This window comes from Armigeres subalbatus, chromosome 3 (genome assembly GCF_024139115.2).
Source record: "Armigeres subalbatus isolate Guangzhou_Male chromosome 3, GZ_Asu_2, whole genome shotgun sequence".
NCBI lineage: Eukaryota > Metazoa > Arthropoda > Insecta > Diptera > Culicidae > Armigeres > Armigeres subalbatus.
The window spans coordinates 207,977,789-207,986,143 of record NC_085141.1 but is presented as its reverse complement, the minus strand read 5'-3'; the positions used below and the strand labels follow the sequence as shown (position 1 = coordinate 207,986,143).

Below are 8,355 nucleotides of genomic sequence, written 5' to 3'. Positions count from 1 at the left end.
CTGACTGGTGTAGACGATGAGGTAGTAAGAAATTAACTTTTCGCGCAGCTTCATTTACCTACGTCAGTTTCATTATAAACTGAAGATCATTGGATTGGATTGTTTCTTTATTTCTTTATTTGGAACAGGGCAAATATCATTTCAGTAGAAATAGTCTTGAATATGCTTTCTCAAATGGGGGCAAAACATCCTCATCTTTTAATATCAACAGAAACAAATAGTCCCACACTGGGAAAGAGCCGCCTCGCAGCTTAGTGTTCATTAAGCACTTCCACAGTTATTAACTTCGAAGTTTCTAAGCCAGGTTACCATTTTTGCATTCGTATATCATGAGGCTAGCACGATGATACTTTTATGCCCAGGGAAGTCAAGACAATTTCCAATCCGAAAATTGCCTAGACCCGCACCGGGAATCGAACCCAACCACCCTCAGCATGGTCTTGCTTTGTAGCCGCGCGTCTTACCGCACGGCTAAAGAGGAGGAGAGTTTAAGGTGATTATAGAATGAAGCCAGAAATCGGCCATTTTGTAAACCACGTGCTTTTCCAATATTTTTTTCAAGAGCACGAGATGAAAGAACCATAACGCGTATGGGCTGCAATAATGGAAGATCGTTTGCTTCTTAGTTATGCTGAACAATCATAATTTGAGTTTCGGCATTGTACGAAAACTATTACGCTTGACTTGGGCTTTTGGAAATGTATGTAGAAAAACGTGTGGTGAATTTGAATCACCTTAAGGGCTTATTTTGTGCACAAAGGCTCCCCCAGACCTGAGCGATTTCATCGCCGCGACGGCGACAGGTAGTCGCCGCGATTCTATCGTTGGGTCGCCGCAGGCAAAAGTAAATGAATAGATAGAAGATTTCAAAAGGGGATATTAAAGTTCAACTGACCGAGATGAAAAGTGCTTCCAAAATGTTATTGAGTGACTATGCAGATCTAAACCAATAAGTTGACAACGTAGTTCATAACTAGGTCAATCATTTAGGTAAAAAGGACGAATTTCCACTGTATTGCTTCAATTCTGCTATTTCGGTAGAAGGGAGCCCAGACAACTAATGAATATTCCAATAATGTTGATGTTGTTATATGAAAAATAAATCCAAAGTGTTTTCGACGCTCTTGATGAAATGAAGTCGATGTGATCCTTGAAGGTTAATTTATAGTCAAATATCACACCCATGTGGGTGACCAAACTCACTTGGAAGTACTCAGCATTAATTCCAATCGCTTATCTGAGTAAAATCCCGAATTTTATGCCGTCGAACGGCACCAATATGATCAAATCCGTAAATGTTCTCATTGGGTTCCCATCGGAACCGGCTCCAGGTTGGCCACCTGAAAGTAACCAAACTCACTTGGAATTACTCAGCATGAGTTCCAAACGCTTATTCGAGGAAAATCCCTAATTTTAAGCCGTCGAACGGCACTCGCACTAATATGTTCAATTCCGTAAATGTCCTCATTGGGCTCCCACCGGAACCGGCTCCAGGTTGGCCACCTTAAACACACTTAAAAGTATACGGCATGAGCTCCTTTTGCTTTTGTGAGTGAATTCAAGACATTTGGGCATTCAAACGGGTAGAATATATTCATTTTGGAAGTGTCCACTTTAGGTCCCTACCGATATCAAGCGATACCAAGCAGCCGTGTACCTCGAACCAACTGCTGGGTCGTAGAAATCTCAAATATAACCTATGCTTGCGTTTAGATTCACCATTCATAGATTTTCCATGAACAAAATCATTTTTTCGTGAGTTTCTTGGAAAAATGACATTCTGGGTTACTATAGGTACCCCACGGGGTTTTGGCCTCAATCCGCGGCCAATCGCACCTACCCTGATCTCGTCGATTACGATGAGGTATAGTAGCGGGGGTAGAATGCATATTTTCCTTACTCCAGCGACTACCCGTAAATGGTTAGACAAAGCTCCGTTATATAGGACTCCCTTCTCTAGAGCCAAAGACCGTTGGTTGACGGGACTCTTATTTGGCTGCTCTGGTTACCGCGGCCTTTGCTTCTCTACGCTCCTCAATCTTCGGTCAGGATGCATCAATAATCCACTTTTTCCGCTGAGTGCGCAGCTCAACCCGGTTGTTCTAACATGTCTCGATGAAAGCATGCATGATGGTGAAATAGATACCGGGATGTGTGATATCAAAATAATGCTGAACACTTGTCTGCTAACGGTATTTCAAAAATTTATTTCACCACCCAGATACTTTAACTCGACACTACAATATTAAATCTACACAAATGGGAGGAGTTTGGATAATCTTGAAGAAAAGTGAAAGCAGCCAATCGGCTTCAAATGTATAGTTCGTAAAGCAGATGTTTACGTTTAACTAAAATATAACGAATGTATTACAAATTCTTTTCTGCTCGGTTTGCTTATTGCTGACTTTCCATAACATACCATGGCAGGTCCGGTCAGTAACAAACTACCTCGAGTGTATTGGGTTGTAATTTGAGCCTTTGTTTTAAAGTAAGGAAACCCGGTCTCGAATCGAGGGGACTGCGGATAGCTGGAAGCGGTACCAACTTTCCCCAACCCATAAGGCGGCATGTAGGCTTCTGACTTCTGAGATGCCGATCCTACCATTATATACTTTGCTTTACCACTGGAGGCCGGGTGACTTCCATTTCTGTGCGAACCAATGCTTGTTTGGCAATCGCGTCCTTACCTTTGACAACTTCAAGGACTTGTCTTCGAACCCATGTATTTCGCATTTTTGTGTCTCGAAACCATTTGGTGCGCTTGTAATTGTTGGCAAGTACACACGTAGCCAGTCGGCGATGGTGGAAATCTACGAACAGAAAGGTTACTGGATGGTTCTTAGCTAATATAACAGGATACTTAGCTTCAATCGGCAAGTTGGGAGCTGTGCCGATACGACCATCCAGAAGAATCAATCCTTCTTCATTAACTACGGCTGACAGTTTATATAACGGGCTCGATACCAGCACCGCTCCCGAAGACTTTGTGTATTGCAACGCTGATGCTGCTGTCTCTCCAGGAAATGGTTGACCAGTGTTCATGAAACGAAAATACACGACACATGCATATGCCGTACTGCTTGCATCCACGAACGCATGATAGGCTGCTGGAAAGGCTGCCAGTGCTCAGGAATAGCATTCGCAAAATACGGTCTCAGGACTCGTTCATTCTTGGGAGAAGATTCACCCATCGCTTCCAGTCGTTGAACAATACGTCATTTATTTGGTCACCCCAACCACAATTAGTTCTCCAAAGATCTTGGATGATTGCTTTTCCTTGGATCACGGAAGGAGCAAGAAAGCCATACGCACCAGGAATGTATGCAGAGAAGGTTAATTCACCAGATTGCGGCAACTAGCGAATGCCCAGCACGGCTACATTGGGCTCGGAGCTCCATTCCTTTACAAATGTCTCATTCCGTTCTCCAAGAGCAGCAATTACTTTTGGATGATTAGATATGAAGTTTTTAATTTCAAACCCTCCTTGATGATGTACGTATCGAACTTCCTTAGCTAAGCGCGTAACTTCTTCAACAGAGTTCCTGCTAACCAAAAAATCAGCTACATCCTATGATGATTGCTTCTGTTGCATTCGTCACGAAAACGATAGGTTTATCCGTCGGATTTTTGCGGTAAAGAAACATTTGTGACTTCTGGTCTCCTTCAATTATTTTAAACTGATGATACATTTCGTTTATATCACCAGCTATTGCCACACGACGCAGCCAGAATCAAAACTGTACACTTGTTAAGTGCGTCAGTAAATCCGGTCCAGGAAGAATTATGGAATTAAATAGATTGATTTTGTGTGTTCTTGGAACTAATGACCAACCCCAATATGTAACCGATGGTTTCAACATTATGAGCTTGTTACTTTATCACAAGCAAACAGTATAACAGTATGTGACCGCATCCTGAATTCCACCCTGTATTTGTCTCATTTCCCGTACCCTTCCACGATTCCAAAGCACCACTCACTCAAACCGGTTACCAAGCTCCACTCACCCAAGAGGGGTAATTCGTGAGCGGGGCCAGGGGACCGACAACGATGGTAAAAAAATAATTAAATACGGGATCATCGGATTTACTCGTATTGCCTTATGATTTTCGGGCTTTGGCTTGGCTTGCTAGCAGGAGTTAGAATTAATTCGTTTCAGACCGCCTTAGTGAGCAGCCTCAGTGCGCGTCGCGTTAGATCTCTAGCTGTAAGTTACACATCAAGTGGAAAAAAAACGTGTAGTAGTTTTTCTTATACTGTGTTTAGTCTCCTTAGGTACAAAAAGAAACGATTCGGTGTATAGTAGTGCTAAATATAGGGTCCAAAAAGTGCAATAAGTGGTTAGTTAGTAGATAAACTGTTAAATATTGCAATAATAGTTAAAAACAATGTCCTTTTACTACTAGGGTAGCTCCAAATATAGTCAAACCGCTCCCAACGGTCACTACTACCGAATAATATAATCTAGAAGAAAAAGGTAAATTTTCATAATGTATATCATAAGATTGTGAAATTTGTGGTTTAAAGGTGGTTATGGGAGGGATTTACTAGACAGGAGGCCAGAAATATTAACAATGGTGGATAGGTCCACGAACGGGCCTTTTTCTTTGTCTTCGACAGCCATCTTGACGGGGCGCAACCTATTGTGTTTGTGAATCAAAAGGAACACAGGAAACGTGGAAGCACGTCGTTATAGCGGGCACGATCGTCGGTCATTAGTCGGCTCCAATGGCCTGTCCACTCTTCTAGAGGCTATCACCAATCAACAGAGGACTTCCGTAGTGTGTAGCCGGACCCCCACCGGGACAAGATCCACTCCCGTGGTCCATAGTCAGACTCCTGTGGCGAGGTTTCGTTCCCGTGGTCCACTGCCAGATCCCCGTGACCAAGTTGCGTCCCCTTGACCAGAAAGCTAGCTCGACTTCCGCGGCCGGTCATAAACCAACGCTTGCGAACCAAGGTCATCCGTTCGGCCCACAGCCGTCCCCTTGGCCAGAAAATCAGCTCGACTTCCGTGGCCCACGTCGGCTCCACAACGCTTGTGAACCAACGTCACTCGTCCGGCCCTCCGCCGTCATCTTACCAACCAAAACCCAGGTCGACACTCGTGGCCCACGCCGCGTGACAACGTTCGCGCACCATCTCCCTGCGGTAGGCCAAGAGCGTCACCGGCCGATAGCCGCTGGATTATTTGACCCATCATCGACATCAGCACCACCCACAATGACCCATAACCACCATCATAACAAACCGCAAGTAGCATGTGACGTCACAATAGGTTAAGCAAAAATGTACCAAAATTATGTCTCGTACCCTATAATTGTATAATATAATACTAGTTAATATGCAATTCAACTCTGGCATGGAAACTTTTCATAGTGTTTGAAAGCTTACTACTGTTTATAAATTTGGTAACGTATTTCGGACCCAAGTGTGGTCTCCATACCTCCCTCCCTTAGCGATTCGTTTTGAACTAGGTTTAACCCTGTGGCTTTTGAGCGGATTCAACCATTTGGCAAATACCGATAGTTTTCGGTCACCTAGCTTTGTTCATGTGATCACCCTAATTGTCGTGAGTTCTGTTGGCAGCCTTCCAGGAGTGGAAGTGGTGACTCGATTACGTTTAGTTCCGACCCTGTAGAATAACCTTCCACTGAGCAAATCAAGGGTTTTACAAATAGTAAGTACCATTTGCTATTTTGTTCAGCGGAAAAATTGTCTTCCTTGCCGCCAAAGTAGCCCAGTTTCGAAACCTTGAATTACTCGTCGAGTAGTCGTTTCTAGAACTTGCCTTTCCCTTTCATTATCTTCGGACTCAAGCTCAGTGCTCAACGGCAATACTCCCAGGTTATCCATCATAGAGTGCTGCTTAACCAATTGATGTAACTGATGATTATCAAAGCAGTGACATACATGGAACACTCCTCTCGGATATTCTGGTTTGTTAGATATTCCCCCATAGATGCATCAGCCCACAGTGGCGGGTCCCCATACAAATGCCGGACAAAACCTAATATGTTCTCGAATCTTCCACCAAAGAGTAATTTTGGGACGCTAAATTCATTTTGAGGTTAGAATTGTTATCCAACATATACTATGCTACTCGAGTACTTCTGGAGGCGCAAGCCTTAAGGTCTGAAGCATTAACAGCGTCCTCATTCTACATTGAAGCAGTCAATTTCCAGCTTTGGAGCAACTAGGAGCAAATCACCACACTAACCACCGGAAAGTAGACCAAAAATAGGTTTCAATACATGATACCAGATCGTTCCGAATCGTTCCCGAAAAAACTTTAGTCAAATTTTCTTTTTCCATACAAATTTGTTCGGGAGATGCTTTACAGCATTAACTTCAACAAGCCACCAAAAATTAAATTTACAAGCTACAATCATCAAATTTTGGAATCAGTTCATTTAATATATGTGTGAAATAAAAAAAAATATGTGTTTCACGAAACGAACAAAGATTTTTGAGGTTTTGTCCGGGTTTCCGCCATTGTGCAGCCTAATCTTGTCTTAGTGTCAGTAGGTTGACCCCGCAATCCTTTTCTAATCTTCAATGGAGCAGCTAAATATCAATAGAGCAGTGGTCAAGCTTTTTCATACCCTTCAAGAGGCAGTTTTTTGAGATATGGAAAGCTTTTAATAAGGGATTCATGATCGATTGACTGTGCAAGAAGGTCAATTGTTTCTACTGAACGTGTGTTGACCAAGTTGAAGCGACGTTTACCACTAGATCCGGATATCGCTATTTTCACTACGCAGGTTTGTTATTCCACTCGTGTCACAGCTCAACGTGGATGTAAAGGGTCTGGTGAACCTTCAAGTCCTAAGTCCTCAGCCAAAGTTTTCTCGATCATGGTTGCTTCGGATGGTTCGTCGAGAAGAGCACGAATTTTAACTGACCCCGAGGCACCATGGACTATTACAGGTATAATACGATAGATGGCACTTTGGGTGCCAGAATGGTAGTTGTGCGGTCTAGAATCGTTGTTATGGAGCAAAGGATGATGCCGCATCCTACATCCATCTACTGCACAATCCTTAGGTCTTCGACAAGGGAAGGGATTATGTTTCCTCAAACACGTTCTGCATGCATTATGGAATCTAACCGTTTTCCAGCGATCGTCTGATGAGAAAGCCTTCAACTTACTGCACTGAATGGCCTGTCGTATTGCATACTACACAAACCTTTTCTTTCGCAAACTGCTTCATCTTGTCATCACGAGACGAGCGATGATGATTTATGAACCCTCGTTGCTTGCTGTTTTTGACGTCCTCTTTAGCCATATTCAGCAATGGCCTGTGCGGTATATAAAAGTCTTCTCCATTCGGCTCGGTCCATAGCTACACGTCGCCAACACGCAGTCTACGAAGGGTCCGCAAATCATCTTCCACCTGATCGATCCACCTTGCCCGCTGCGCACCTTGCCTTCTTGTGCCCGTCGGATCGTTGTCGAGAACCATTTTCACCGGGTTACTGTCCGACATTCTGGCTACGTGCCCGGCCCACCGCAGTCGTCCGATTTTCGCGGTGTGAACGATGGATGGTTCTCCCAACAGCTGATGCAACTCGTGGTTCATTCGCCTCCTCCACGTACCGTCCGCCATCTGCACCCCACCATAGATGGTATGCAGCACTTTCCTTTCGAAAACTTCAAGTGCGCGTTGGTCCTCCACGAGCATCGTCCGTAGAGGACTACCGGTAAAATGAGCGTTTTGTAGATTGTCAGTTTGGTACGGCAGCGAACTCTATTCGATCGATCTGTTCCGCGGCCGTTTATATCGTGCCTCGTTCGCCATCGTGCGGTGTTGCAGCAATCTCGCCCATGCTGCATTCTTCTCTTCTACTAACTGCTCACATTCGCCGTCATACCAGTCGTTTCTCCGATCCGAGGGCACCGTGCCAAGTGCAGCGGTCGCGGTGCTACCAATGGCGGATCGAATATCTCTCCAGCCAAGAGACGCTGCGCCCAGCTGCTCTTCCGTTGGGAGTGCCATTTCCAGCTGCTGCGCGTATTCTTGGGCTAGTCTACCGTCTTGTACCCGCCCAATGTTAAGCCGCGGCGTCCGACTTCGACGCGTGTTGTACACCATCGAGATTTTTGAGCGCAGGCATACTGCAACGAGGTAGTGGTGTGATTCAATATTCGCAGTGCGGTAAGTGCGTACGTTCGTGATGTCGGAGAAGAATTTACCGTCGATTAGAACGTGGTCGATTTGGTTTTCCGTTTCTTGGTTTGGTGATCTCCATGTGACCTTGTGGATATTTTTGCGGGGAAAGAAGGTGCTTCGGACTACCATTCCTCGGGAGGCTGCGAAGTGTATGCATCGTTGGCCGTTGTCATTCGATACGGT

General features: G+C 44.6%; 1 long non-coding RNA gene across 1 annotated transcript; it reads left to right on the top strand.

The window, feature by feature from the left end:
- The first annotated feature begins 4,226 nt into the window (after positions 1-4,226).
- Positions 4,227-4,674, top strand: LOC134224540 (uncharacterized). The gene is made up of 3 exons (XR_009982972.1): positions 4,227-4,338; positions 4,405-4,475; positions 4,584-4,674. It is a non-coding gene; the product is annotated as an uncharacterized LOC134224540 (long non-coding RNA).
- The last annotated feature ends 3,681 nt before the right edge of the window (positions 4,675-8,355 follow it).